The sequence below is a fragment of the Schistocerca cancellata genome, chromosome 6, assembly GCF_023864275.1.
Source record: "Schistocerca cancellata isolate TAMUIC-IGC-003103 chromosome 6, iqSchCanc2.1, whole genome shotgun sequence".
NCBI lineage: Eukaryota > Metazoa > Arthropoda > Insecta > Orthoptera > Acrididae > Schistocerca > Schistocerca cancellata.
The window spans coordinates 384,725,160-384,738,786 of NC_064631.1; the positions used below are offsets into that span (position 1 = coordinate 384,725,160).

General features: G+C 38.1%; 1 long non-coding RNA gene across 2 annotated transcripts in view; it reads right to left on the minus strand.

Annotated features, from left to right (window-relative positions):
• Positions 1-5,239: 5,239 nt before the first annotated feature.
• The window catches only part of LOC126190926 (uncharacterized), a 49,668-nt gene continuing 41,280 nt past the window's right edge, over positions 5,240-13,627 (minus strand). For both annotated transcript variants that reach the window (XR_007538298.1, XR_007538297.1), the window contains exon 6: positions 5,240-5,406. This is a non-coding gene — a long non-coding RNA (uncharacterized LOC126190926). The remainder of the gene's footprint in view (positions 5,407-13,627) is intronic.

The window sequence follows — 13,627 nt, forward strand, 5'->3', positions numbered from 1 at the left end:
CCGTCATCGAACCCATCGCTCTACCATTCCTAGACCGGCAAGGGAACTTGCTGTTCCAACAGGACAATGCACGTCCGCATGTATCCCGTGCCACCCAACGTGCTCTAGAAGGTGTTAGTCAACTACCCTGGCCAGCACGATCTCCGGATCTGTCCCCCATTGAGCATGTTTGGGACTGGATGAAGCGTCGTCTCACGCGGTCTGCACGTCCAGCACGAACGCTGGTCCAACTGAGGCGCCAGGTGGAAATGGCATGGCAAGCCGTTCCACAGGACTACATCCAGCATCTCTACGATCGTCTCCATGGGAGAATAGCAGCCTGCATTGCTGCGAAAGGTGGATATACACTGTACTAGTGCCGACATTGTGCATGCTCTGTTGCCTGTGTCTATGTGCCTGTGGTTCTGTCAGTGTGATCATGTGATGTATCTGACCCCAGGAATGTGTCAATAATGTTTCCCCTTCCTGGGACAATGAATTCACGGTGTTCTTATTTCAATTTCCAGGAGTGTATTAAGCAGACAATGTCAAATTCTCTGCAGACGACGTTGTCATTTAACGTCCAGTAAAGTCATCAGAGAATCACATCAAGTTGCAAAACGATTTACACAAGATGTGTGTATGTTGCAAAAAATAGCAACTGAAACTAGATAACGAAAAGTGTGACGTCTTCTACGAGTACTAAAAACGAATCCGTGAAATTTCGGTTATTCAATACATCACACAAATCTAAAGGCTAATGTCCAATCTAATATATACCGAATACCTAGGAATCATAATTACGAACAATTTAAATAGGAACGATCTCATAGACATGACGCGGGGAAGACAAACCAGAGACTGCGTTTTATTGGCAGAACACGTGGAAGATGCAACAGGTCTACTAATGAGACAGCCGTCCGTCGTCTAATTGATTACTGCTGTGCAGAGTGGGATCCTTACCAGATGGGCCTGTGGGTGGAAACCGAAAAAGTCAGCTTTTTTCGTATTATCTCGAAATAGGGAGACAGTGTCACGGAAATGATACGAAAGGTGGGTGGCATTCACTAAAAATAAGTGCGGCGAGAGCTTTTCACGAAATTTCAGTCTTCTACATTCTCTTTCGAATGCGAAAATATGTTTTTAACACCCTTCTACATAGGGAGAAAACGCCATCGAAATAAAATAAGAGAAATCAGAGCTCGCACGAAAGATTTCGTGCTCGTTTTCCCGCGCGCTATTAGACAGGAGAGCTACAGAGAAATAGTGTGAAAATGGTTCTACGAAATCTCTGCCGGGAGCTTAAGTGTGAACTTCAGAGTATTCATGTAGATACACGCCACACAAACACATACACATGCATGCACACACACACACACACACACACACACACACACACACACACACTCAAAATGAAAGAAAGTTCCTTCCTTTCAAGGTCGTATTCCAGTTAAATTCCATAGTTTAGTACCAGAGCACTCTAGGTAAAATGTGGATGATATTGGTTCCTTTGGCAGGTATTCTGAGAGTACTTTTTGAATTGCATAACAAAAATTGTTGAAGGTTAATGATAACTGTTTCGAAATGAAACTGTCCTGAAGCAATCTTAACATAAATTTTGTGGTACAAATAAGTGGACTTTGTGTGCCACTCATTAATAATCATGGACTCCCAACTATGCGAACATTTAAATGTACTGTCTTATTGTGCTGATTGCCAATGATACATGCATATCTGATTTATTACCATTTTCTGTGTAATTTTCTTGTCCTTGAAAGAATGTCAGCCTTGGCCTAGGCTTTATCTGCGGTGCCAATGTTTTCCTCTGACATTAACTGTTAGTATATAAGGAGTTAATTATTTAATAAGCTTTACTCAAATTATCGTCGACGAAAAGTTTAAAAAGAAATAGAAACTTAGAACTAAATTCATAATAGTAAGTATAATTTCATCCACCCGAATTACTTTCCAAGAAATATTATCTGAGTATTAAAAGTTGAAAAAGGCATTCTGCTACTTGCATTTCTTTCGTTTTGTAAAGTGTAGGAAAAAGAGAGCGAAGGATTGGACTAGTTAACGACTAGTTAACATAAGACAGACCCAAGAATGTTCACGAGTTGACTTGCTGCAGAAGACAGAAATACATGATGAGTGTGAGGGCAGGAGATGTGTCATGTATACAGGATATTCGAAGGACAAGTAGCTAATCTGGTGAGCAGGTTGGTTTAGTCTATGTCACGTCAACTGACGTGAAAGTCACAGAGGACACACATTCCTATCACCCGTGAAAGCGTCTGCTGGAAGGTGCATTATTGCGCACTGGCTTGCCATGAAAAACGCGTTGCATATTGCATATTCAGGAGGCTTAATGTGAGGTCAATGCTAATCTCAATATGCTGTCGCACGACTGCATAAGCAGTATAACACACATTACATACCGGCCGAATTGACGCTGAGTGATCATGGGTTTTCAAGCAGCTGTTGCCAACCATATTTTCCACCACCAAAAACCATTATCCGACAGCCCCCTCCATCCCAAAATTCCACAGCATAACCACCGTCTAGCGTTAAGAAATACCATTGTGTAGAGAAGTCCTCCTGTGTCCTCTCTGAAAGCGCACCACTGACACAGTCAGTGTCAGTGAACTTTTACTGTTTCGTCTCCATCTCAGTTACTGCGATGTTTTGGGTATGGCCTGTGACAAACTTTTTCTGTTTTTTTTTCCTTCACTTAGCATTAACCTTGTATCACAACATTTGTAATTGAGAGGTTAATTGTCCTTTTGTTTGCTTTGTACATTGTGCAACTGCATGTAAATAAAGTACTCCGTTCTTAGGAACAAAGAGTACCAGTTAACAAGACAGTTGAATTTCAAATACGATTTTATTTATAACATCCATTTATTTTACAATGCGATAGCTGTCCATTTTGAAGAGGAGTATGTATTATTCCACAGAAACAAGTTTACATGGCCAAGAGATCTGAACATTTTATTAATGATTTTGAGTCTGTCTTACTTAAAGTGAGTGATCTATCTAAGGGTCCTCTACCTCTCATAATATATCTATGCGCTCTGTGTACAGTGAAAGCGTGGTGTGTTTGATATTAGAGCTTGTAAATAATTGTATTTCTTTTGTTTTTATGTCTGGTGTACAGGATATCTTTTCTGATCAGTTACTGTCGTGTAAAGGATATAGATTGGAATTTCAAACATTGCACAAATGTGTGCCGGGCCGAGACTCGAACTCTATATCTTATCTTTCGCGGTAAGTATTCTACCAACTGAGCTACCCAAGCAAGAGTCACGACTCATCCTCACAGCTTCAATTCTGCCAGTACGTCGTCTCCTACCTTCTAAAGTTCACAGAAGCTCTTCTGCAAACCTTTCAGAGGGTAGGTAACTCTCATGGGAGCGCCAGATCCTGCACCGGCCAACAGGAGTGCCGAGGGCGTATATTCTAGTTCCATGTCCCATGCAATTTTAAGTGCGAACATCCCTTGTCTGTCTCGTTCTGGGCAGCATAAGTTATTGAGATGTCTGTCTTCTGTATATAATGTGGATACATCTGACCAGCCGCTTTCAGTGTAGAGATAAGACTGCAACAAGGTGCTGGCAGCTGAATGGGAACAGAGTGATGAAGCTATGTAAAATCGTGTCCTTTTGACGTTGCATTTTACATTAGGACTTAACGTGGAAAATTTTGCGCTTTTGTTCTGACTTTCGATCTCATCAAAGCACGTCATGATCGTTAGCCATTACTGCTGTTTCTAGTTACTTACAAACAGATTGTCTCACTTGTAAGGCTATTTCGCAAAAGTTCTAAAATTTGTTCTTATGTACTTTTGTGCCATGCTATTCGGAGGGTATGTCAGATAATCTAAACCGATATTTGTCGTGATCCTTAACGGCTGACTTAGTGTCTTAGATTTGTACACATATTATACTGCATCATATATACGGTTTTTATTTATAAATTTATTATTTTACAGCTTTACTTTATTCACAAGGTCTGTAGATTGTTCCGTTACTCCATGTTTGGGTCTTTATATTTTATTCAGACATCCACTTTTATGGAAAATTCATCAGTAGCGATCTGCATAAGCTTACAGCACTTGCGTGTATCATTCATAAGAACTTTGTGCAATTAACGGAAGGCATCACTCATACACTTTCCACGTTAAGGGCGGCAGAGACTGTGTCATTGAAAATTATTGCTTTTATTACAGAACGTTTGTAATTTCAGGTACCCAGGTAACAGATGACAAAGCCGGCCGCGGTGGTCTCGCGGTTCTAAGCGCTCAGTCCGGAACCGCGCGACTGCTACGGTCGCAGGTTCGAATCCTGCCTCGGGCATGGATGTGTGTGATGTCTTTAGGTTAGTTAGGTTTAAGTAGTTCTAAGTTCTAGGGGACTGATGACCACAGATGTTAAGTCCCATAGTGCTCAGAGCCATTTGAACCATTTTTTGAACAGATGACAAACACATTATTCTTGCACAAATTGGTCCTATAAGAACCTATTTTAAAACACTTTTAGCCAGTATAGTGCAAAGTTTCCCGTCAGTGTTCCAAGTGAAAACTCAACTGGTTACTTTAGAGTTAGCACCCTATTCGTAGCGCTTTGTTTCAGCAGTATCATCACCAAAACTGTACCCCTGAAGTCAGACTGCGTAATTACAGGGCCGTATTCAGTGTCTGGGGCTATTTTTCAAGGCAGAAAGCGGAGTCACAGCCTTGCATCAACACTTATGTAGAGCTTCAGAAGAAGTCACAATCTTAGATACTTTTGCTTCCTGTTATCTAAATATGACACTTTAATTTACACAACTCTAGTTAGAGAAACCTACTTGCGCATGCTGAAGGTGTATTAAGGAAAAGTGTTCAGGTAACAGATACACTTATATCACTATCATAATTTCATTCTTGGAGTGTTTTAATAGTAAGATCTGAATATTAGCAGCACCAAAACATTAGGTATCGCATTGAAGAAAGTAGAAATAACGACCACAGTCTCGCTACAGAAAAATTGCCCATAATCCTTATTGAACTTAAACATGTATCACGGGCTACATAAAAGAAGAAAACCAAAAGATGAAAATAACATATTAGAGGCAATGAAACAGTAAATATCTACACCAAAGTAAATACATAGCTAAATATCAGACTTCTTCGAGTTATGAACTACTTATCAACTGAGACACTACATGAGACAGTGTAAAATGCAGATTAGTAAAACGAATTATATATACCAACCTGCTCATGTTGTGGACACATTGCATCCTTGCTAACGCTACAGACAAGGAAGCCAGAGCCGGATCAGGGAATATTACTGGGAGACTATTTTTTGCACCGGTCAGAGAATTATTCTCTCCCTTTAGGCAGTTTTTCACACTTCTTAATGCAAGGCGTCGACTGTTTCGTCATTTCTGCACCATAAAAACAACACATAAATTATGAAATGATAGAAGGGGTAACAAAGATTTGAGAATTCACAGATTAAGTTATCACCTTAATTAAAAATGATAAAGAACAACACTACACTGAATTTGAAAACTTTTGGAGCGATTATTTTTAATGTCAGGTGATATTTAAAGTATTTTTTACTCTGATGTCAAATCCTATATTGAGTCTTCTTTATCACGTCAGATTTTTTATCAAATCGCAGCTAACTTTAAATTGAAATCACATTTTTCTTTTTCTAAAAGAGAATCTTAACTGCTTTGAAACCAAATTATTCATTTTGGAACTTTATACAGGAACACTTTAGAATAGACAAAGGTATAGTTCACTTCTAAATGCTAATAGTTATTACAAAAACACAACAAATGTACGAATATTTAATTTCCCTTCGCTGATTTCGCTGCATCAAGTTCCTTTTGATATCGAGGGAAACTTCTCTTCCTTCATTGTCTCACTCCACCAGTGGCGTCTTTGAGAAAAAAAAATGGGAGCCGCTCTCAAGAAGCCCAATGGAAGGCATAGCATGATTTGATTGCTGGCTTCTGCAAGTTTTTGCCTATTCGTTGCCTTTGGCCAAGATGTTTTCATTGAATTCTAGTCACGAATTTTCTCTAAGATTATGTGTGCCTTCCTCGGCCGTCTGTTAATGATTGACTACTGGTTGGATATCTCCATGGATTTGGTTCCTGGACTACATTGGAAATTGAGCCGCCTTAGCTCTCGGTGTGAACTGAATCTTGACGTCAGTGGGTATTGCGAACTCTTGTTACCGCACTGTAGCTTCCGAGATAATAATAAAAGTCGGAAAAGTTCTGAAGGAAATAATTCTCTCCTACATACTACTAATCCTTTTTTTTCACGTTTTGCGACATAGTCAAGGCAAAAGTGATGCCCGTGATCGAGGTATTATTTACACATCTTATTGCGGTTCGGATTAAGACACTTTTTTAATATATTAGATAATTCGTTTCTGTCAATAACAACCGCCTTCAGACCTATAAAATATGTGAGACTCGCTCAAACGTAAGAAAACTAAGTAATTGTGCATTTTTTCGAAAGTAGTCGAAACAAATATTAATAAATTTATCTTACTGTGAGACAAGACGGTGGATGCCTTCAAGCCAAAGTATTTGCAGCTGCCTGTGGAATCATGACTGTACCCAGAAGTGTATCTCTTCATACGAAGCAATTTGGCCGTCATGAATGTCGTTCTTGAGGCCTCCAAAAATATAGAAATCATGTGGGGAGAGATCGGAACTGTGTGGAGAATGTGAATGGGCTTCCAACCTAAACCTTCTGCAATCCAGTCGAAACAATCTTGGCATCATTTGGGGAATAAATCAACAAAGCTACAGGGTCCTTTGCTTCAGAAGCCGAATTTATGAAAAAAGTGAGCAACTGCGTGATAGTAACTTCGATTCATCCTAATTCGAAGTTGTCCGTACACCCCTGGACATTCCTACGCTATTAATTAATGAATCTTCTCTTATTTTAATGGTCTCTGTTTTGTATTTCTGAGCACTGCAGAGAGATGATTAGCGCTGAACTAAACTTAGAGATCACTGTCAAGACGATCATCACCGCCCCATGTTGCTTGAAACATTTCCGCAATGTGCAGGAAAGAGTCTTACCGGAGATGTCAAGCATGACAGAAGAGTCGATTTATAAAAATACAAGTAGGCACTAGGGCCTCGCACAAATGACTTAGTTATCAAGTAATAATAGGGGCGTTTCAAAGAAATTACTGTGTAACAAAGCGGATTAATCCTCTTGTTATTTCGGTCCCGGAGGAGTAAAGTAAGCTGACATCCCTTCCTCCGAGTCCCGATGTCAACACAACTGCCGAACACAAAGAGCCGGCAACCTCGTCTCTTTCTATAGAGCAGCGGGGTAAGTCCCCTTGCCGACGATCGTAAACACAAGAATAGAGTGACCGGCCATAGAATAATATCTGTTAAGGCACCTCACTCTACTTCATTTAACGGTCCCTACCGCAACGGTAGTTTTGACGTGTTTTGACATCCTCAAGACAGACAAGGTGTTTGGAATGAAATATCCCCTGTATTAGATAACCTCTTCAGCACATGAAAGAAAGTGCTATGGTAGCTTTATTCTTCAACAGCATACTTATATGGCTACTCGAATTTTAATTCTGTCTATCGTCGCTGATTTAGGCTACTAATTTATTAAGCAATGAATCAAAATTTGTCTTGTTTTCGCTACCTGGAATGTGTTTGGATGTATGACCAATATTCTCAATAAATATTGCATTGCACAATACAAAAATGTTTTTTTTTTCAATCAACACGTAGTTTCTTAATTTTAATATTAGCCTCTAAATAAATTTAGTGAAAACTAGTTCTGTCTAATTTAGCTGGAACGCGGCCTTACTAGTTGAAACTAATTGTTACTGATAGCCTTAGTTACAATTAGAATTTACTGGTGGTCAAAAGCGAAAGTCAGTTAAAACTAGTTTTTAACTAGGCAAAACGCTGTTTTGACGAAGCGGCTCAATATAAACTAGTTTCAACTAGTAAGAACGCGTTCTAACTAAAATCGGATTTTGACTGTAATATATATATATATATATATATATATATATATATATATATATATATATATATATATATATTTGTGTGTGTGTGTGTGTGTGTGTGTGTGATAATAGGAAGGTCGATGACGCTCATGAACAAACATTCTTATTTTCAATAGTAAAATACGAATGTGCGAGGAAACTGCAAGACTTTTCAAATCACTTCTGGAGACAAACGCAATAGATGGACCAAAATTAAATGGAGGATTATGTCGATAGAAACAGGGCTCAAGCAATCGTCACAGCTGGAGATACAAAACTACATCATATTTGAAGAAAACATAGAATTGCAATTTTGAAGTTTATAGCCTGTTGACAGCCTTCAGAGATTGGTCGCTTTTACCTCTTTTCTTCCTAGCAGTAGCTACAATCCTGGGAATTTTATTTTTCATTTTAACATTTACTTTATGTGCCTTATCCAAGATCATTATATACTCGTCTACACCAACAGTTTTATCCTTTTTGTAGTTCCTTCCGTGTAAAGCATCACACAATGCATATTAAAGTAATGATAGCGATACAAACCATCAAATAATAATTATAATTAATTGTTGGCAATGGAATTTACAATAATTTTCTTTGGGATTAAGTAATGTCACTTCTGCTGCTGTAATACTATTTTGTAAAAATTTCTTTCGTAAATATGTGACGTCATTTGGGAATAGTATTATGTCTACAGAGAGGCAGAATAGCATCACTAAAGTAATGGATATTCAGGACTAAAACATTGTATGACAGAGTAATATTAAAAAGTAAATAATTCAGCAGAACAGTTAATGAAAGAAGTCCTAACTGAGAGTGACTGAAATGTGATGTGATTATCAGAAAGGATGTTGATAATCACATGGGGACGGTTGTTTCCTGTTGAACAAGTAGATGACATTTCATATACAGCTAGGAACGACCTACAAATATGTTACCACTGAAAGGTTTTCCTTTTGTGTAATTAATTGTGACCTCAATCATACTGAATTACGGAATAGTTTATCCACAGGTTGGGTAATTGGTTGACTTTGCGAAAGGGGACCAAATAGCGAAGTCAGCGGTCCCATCGGATTAGGGAAGGATGGTGAAGGAAGTCGGCCGTGCCTATTCAAAGGAGGCATCCCTGCATTTGCCTGAAGCGATTTAGGGAAATCACAGAAAACCTAAATCAAGATGGCCAGACCCAGGTTTGAACTGTCGTCCTCCCGAATGCGAATCTACTGTGCTAACCACTGCTCCACCTCACTTGGTGTCCACAGGAATACAGTTTACATGGAGATCTAGATGGCTTGTAGTGCACTCATACCACAGGCATGAAGTGAAGTTAGGTTTTTCATATGTGAAGGTATTTAGTGAGGAAGCCAATGAAGAAGAGCTGAACAGTTAATGCGACAGCGAAAGTGATGGAGATGTGAGTAACTGGAAGAGTGTTAAAACTGAAATGTGGAAGAATTTCACCTTTGGAGAGGTGTATTACAGGTCGGATATATTAATAAATATGAAAATTCTATAAAAGTGTTATCAGAAAAGGATTTACTCTTCCCTGCGATCCTTGGCAGCTATTTTAGAAGCATAAAAACTAAAAGAAACACTTAAGAAACTTGGTGAACGTCTCGGATGCAAGTATTCAGGTACAAACCGTTTTGAGATATTAATATTTGTGGCACATTTCTCTACCATAGTAGAAGAAATTTGGCTGCACTAAAGATTGTACTACTTTATTTATTTTTTATTACAGCATGTTGTCTATAATTTTTTATTTTCATCTACACAAGAGAGAGCTTTTAAGTATGTTATGACTGGCTTTCTGTACAATCCACCTGTTTGTCCCATGTTATCGTGTTTACTAATCTTTGAAGATGTACTAGAGTATGAGTGCCTTTATGAGCAGGAATGGAAGTGCGCCATATAAATTTTCAATCAGTAAGTGTCACATTGACATAACGCTGATTATGCATTCATAGAATCAAGTTGGAAACGAAAAGTTTTGAGTCAAATATGTCCTGAAAAAGGTTGTGTGTCTTGCCAGAGATGTAACAAGTAATGTTATAAATACCGGTCCTTTGATACAACTGCATGTCACAGGATGTAAGCAACAGTTACATGAGTGTAACACAGATGTAATGTTTCAGAGAAATGGATTGACCTGAGATCTTTAACTTAGGAAAATTTGGCAGTATATGTACTACAACAATTTCTTCGTTCCACTGATGGCCTGTTTCTCATGCTTCCGTTGAACTAAGACAGTGACTAATAGAGAAATGATATCTGTTCCAGCTTTTGAGAGTGTAACAGACTGGTGTCAGTCATATGAAACACCTTGTTGAAATAAAACTTTATTAACATGCAAGCATCTCCATATAGCCTTTCCCACATATTCATTTAATTTCGTTTGTACCCTTCAGGTTACCTTGCATGGAAGGACGACTGAAAATGATCATCTTAAATGAATAAATTACGTAAAGATATGAAGAAAAAATATGTAAATAGTGGTTCATAGAAGATAGGTCTTAGAAAACCCGATGTAGGCACTCCAAAAATAATAAAGTTTAACATTTGTGTATAGAAAAAACCAACCATGTGCGGTAGCAAACTGTCAGTAACAAGTTGAATCCCAATACAAGTAGATTGACATTAATTTTGATTTTTCGTAGTCATAAGCGTTAAGATCCTCCTGACAACTTAGCAGCAGAAAAGCTTTACTTCACTGAAAGCTGATTGAGCTAGCATTTTAATAGACAATGAGCTCATACCTGAAGACATGTTGAACCAAAGAAAAATGAGCTAACGGAGTAAGGCTCTCCAAGTTCAGCTTAAAATGCATCTATTACTTTTATTCTCTGAAAAAGCGTTAAACAAGACAATATTATGCAGTCTGAAGCACTCCGTTCTAAAATAATTATCAGTGACTGCAGTAACAGACTTTAATCATACCAAGCTGTTCATGGGACATAGTTCTTAAAATAAACAGGTAATCTACCAATTATTAAGTGTTCAAGTTATGCTGTTGTTAACAACTTACTTACAAAAAAAAACTATACAGATCTCTATATAAAATACGATTTACAAAATTAAATCCAAATCAATAGGTATTGTAAACATAAGTGTACAATGTGCGTGCCACTAAATCTCAGAAACGATTCCCTATACGATAAAGGGAGTTATATGGTGTGGTAGCCCTCTATCCTCCATCGTGAAGAAGGTTCCCGTTTTTACCTGAAGAATGTGATTTTCAAGCTAAAAGGGCTAGGCTAGAAATTTTTTAAACATTGTAGACTTTTCGAGAGCACTGTAGAATATTATAGAGTATTCGAGAGAATTATAGAATATTACAAAGTATTCGAGAGCATTCCAAAACATCCCAGAATGTTCCCGAATTTTCCACAATGAGCCTGGAAGTACTGAAATGTTGTGGAATAGTGTGGAACATTTGAGAAGATTCCAGAATGTTTGGACAGCGCCTGGAACATCCCAGACTATTATGAAAAATTCCAGACCACTCTCGATTTTTTTAATGTTCTGGTTCACTGCGGGCCATCGGAAACCTTCCTGGTATGTTCCGGAACTCGACACTAGTGGGGCTACCCATTGGTTCGATATATAAAGGAAGACCCATCATGGGTTCGAACGTAGGTTACTTATCAGTAGTGAAGGGAGGAATTGAAAAAGTAGTGCAGTGTGTGAATAGAACCAAACATTGAAGTATGAGCAGTGAAAGTGACAGAGTGACTGAATATAAATCGAAAATAAAGTGTGAGAAGTGTGTAAAATGCACTTAATGTATTTGTTAGTAAAAAGTTGATTTGATTTACATTTTAGACAATGCCCAAACGTAAAGGAGGAGTAATCGTAATCCATACATAATGTATTTGTGTGTGTATTTTCACATCTCGTCCCGAACACTGGAGCGAATTCAACCAAATTTGGTACACATATACCTTAATGTTAGGCAACAGTCACTGTGGGGGTAGCTACAACCTACCTGTGAAATGCTATGGATGTAGAATGAAAAAGAAGTGTAACTCGTGACGCGTGAATTCCCTGACTTTATTCATACAGTATCTGAGAATGAGAGCACTTAGCGGCTTGAGAAATTTGAAATCTTCACAATTTTTTTTCTCGCTGACAGTCCCTATAAATAATGAAAGGGAAAAAGGTTCATCATGTACTACTTTTTCGTTGTTCATGCAGTAAAAGTAGCACATGAGGCATGGCAACATAATTTATTAACTTTTTACTACTAATTGAATGGATGACACAGTTCATAGACAGTACGCAAGTATACTGATGAATCGATGTGCAAAATTATATCGTTGTAATATTCAGAGTTCGGGAGATATGATGTGATAAACAATGAAATCCGTGAAAAAATGCCTCATTTGGTTTAATTTTATTACATCTTTGTTACTATCTTTTTCGCAAAGATTTTTTCAGACTGTCGACATATGCTGTTGTATGCATCCTTGTACGACTCATAGTTCAGGAGATATAACGTCGTACACAGTGAGAAGTGTGAATCACTGCTACATTGTGAACGACGCTTAAAATTATTACTTTGTTGCTACCAATGTCATTCGCAGCATACTTTTCAGATAGTATCCACACATCCCACAGAATGTCCCTACAAAATTATATCGTTGCACAACACATAGTTCGAGACATACGACATTATAAACATTGAGGAAAAGACGGAACCTGCGTGGTATGGACATGGAAACATAGCTGTAAATAAATAAGTAGGCAACGTTGCGTTTCTCCGCTGGTATTGCTATATGACAGACAAAGCGTCCACTATCGTTCTTCACATATTTATTGAAATAATCTAACACTCATATATTGCAATTATACACTGCAAATCGCTAGATTTTGTCAATGCAATATGCAACAAGGTAAATACACAGGATTAGTAAAGTGCATTTAAATGTTATAAAACATCAGAGTTAAACTGAGGGAAACAATGAAAAGAGAAATTAGAAAAATTTGAAGCTCCTTCAATGAATAATCATCTAATGATGTAAAAACTTTCATGATCATGTTATTAAGGAAAGAAGCAGTACCTCATCTTGAAAGATTTGAAGATAATTTTGCGGAAAAATAGCCAACAGAAATGTAATCGGAATCAGTTATCAATCGGAGTGAACACAAATTGAGAGAAATATAACTTAAAAAATACAGTACAAATAAAATAGTAATGGCTACGTGTGCACCTAGAAATGGGTGTTTCACTGTCACCATTTCCAAGTGATACTCTGAGAAGTTCTGGCAGCTCACAAGATTTATTTCCAGCTAGCTTTTTTCAATTATTTAATGTTTTGATTTGCAATACTAGGCGACGAATGTGAGTTATATACTATAATTAGTGCTACACAGAGTGCAGTCTGGCCGGTGTGTGCGAACGGTTCTAGGCGCTTCAGTCTGGAACCGCGCGACCGCTATGGTCGCAGGTTCGAATCCTGTCTCGGGCATGGATGTGTGTGATATCCTTAGGTTAGTTAGGTTTAAGTAGTTCTAAGTTCTAGGGGACTGATGATCTCAGATATTAGGTCCCATAGTACTCAGAGCCATTTGAACCATTTGAACAGAGTGCAGTGATATCATCAATACGTTTT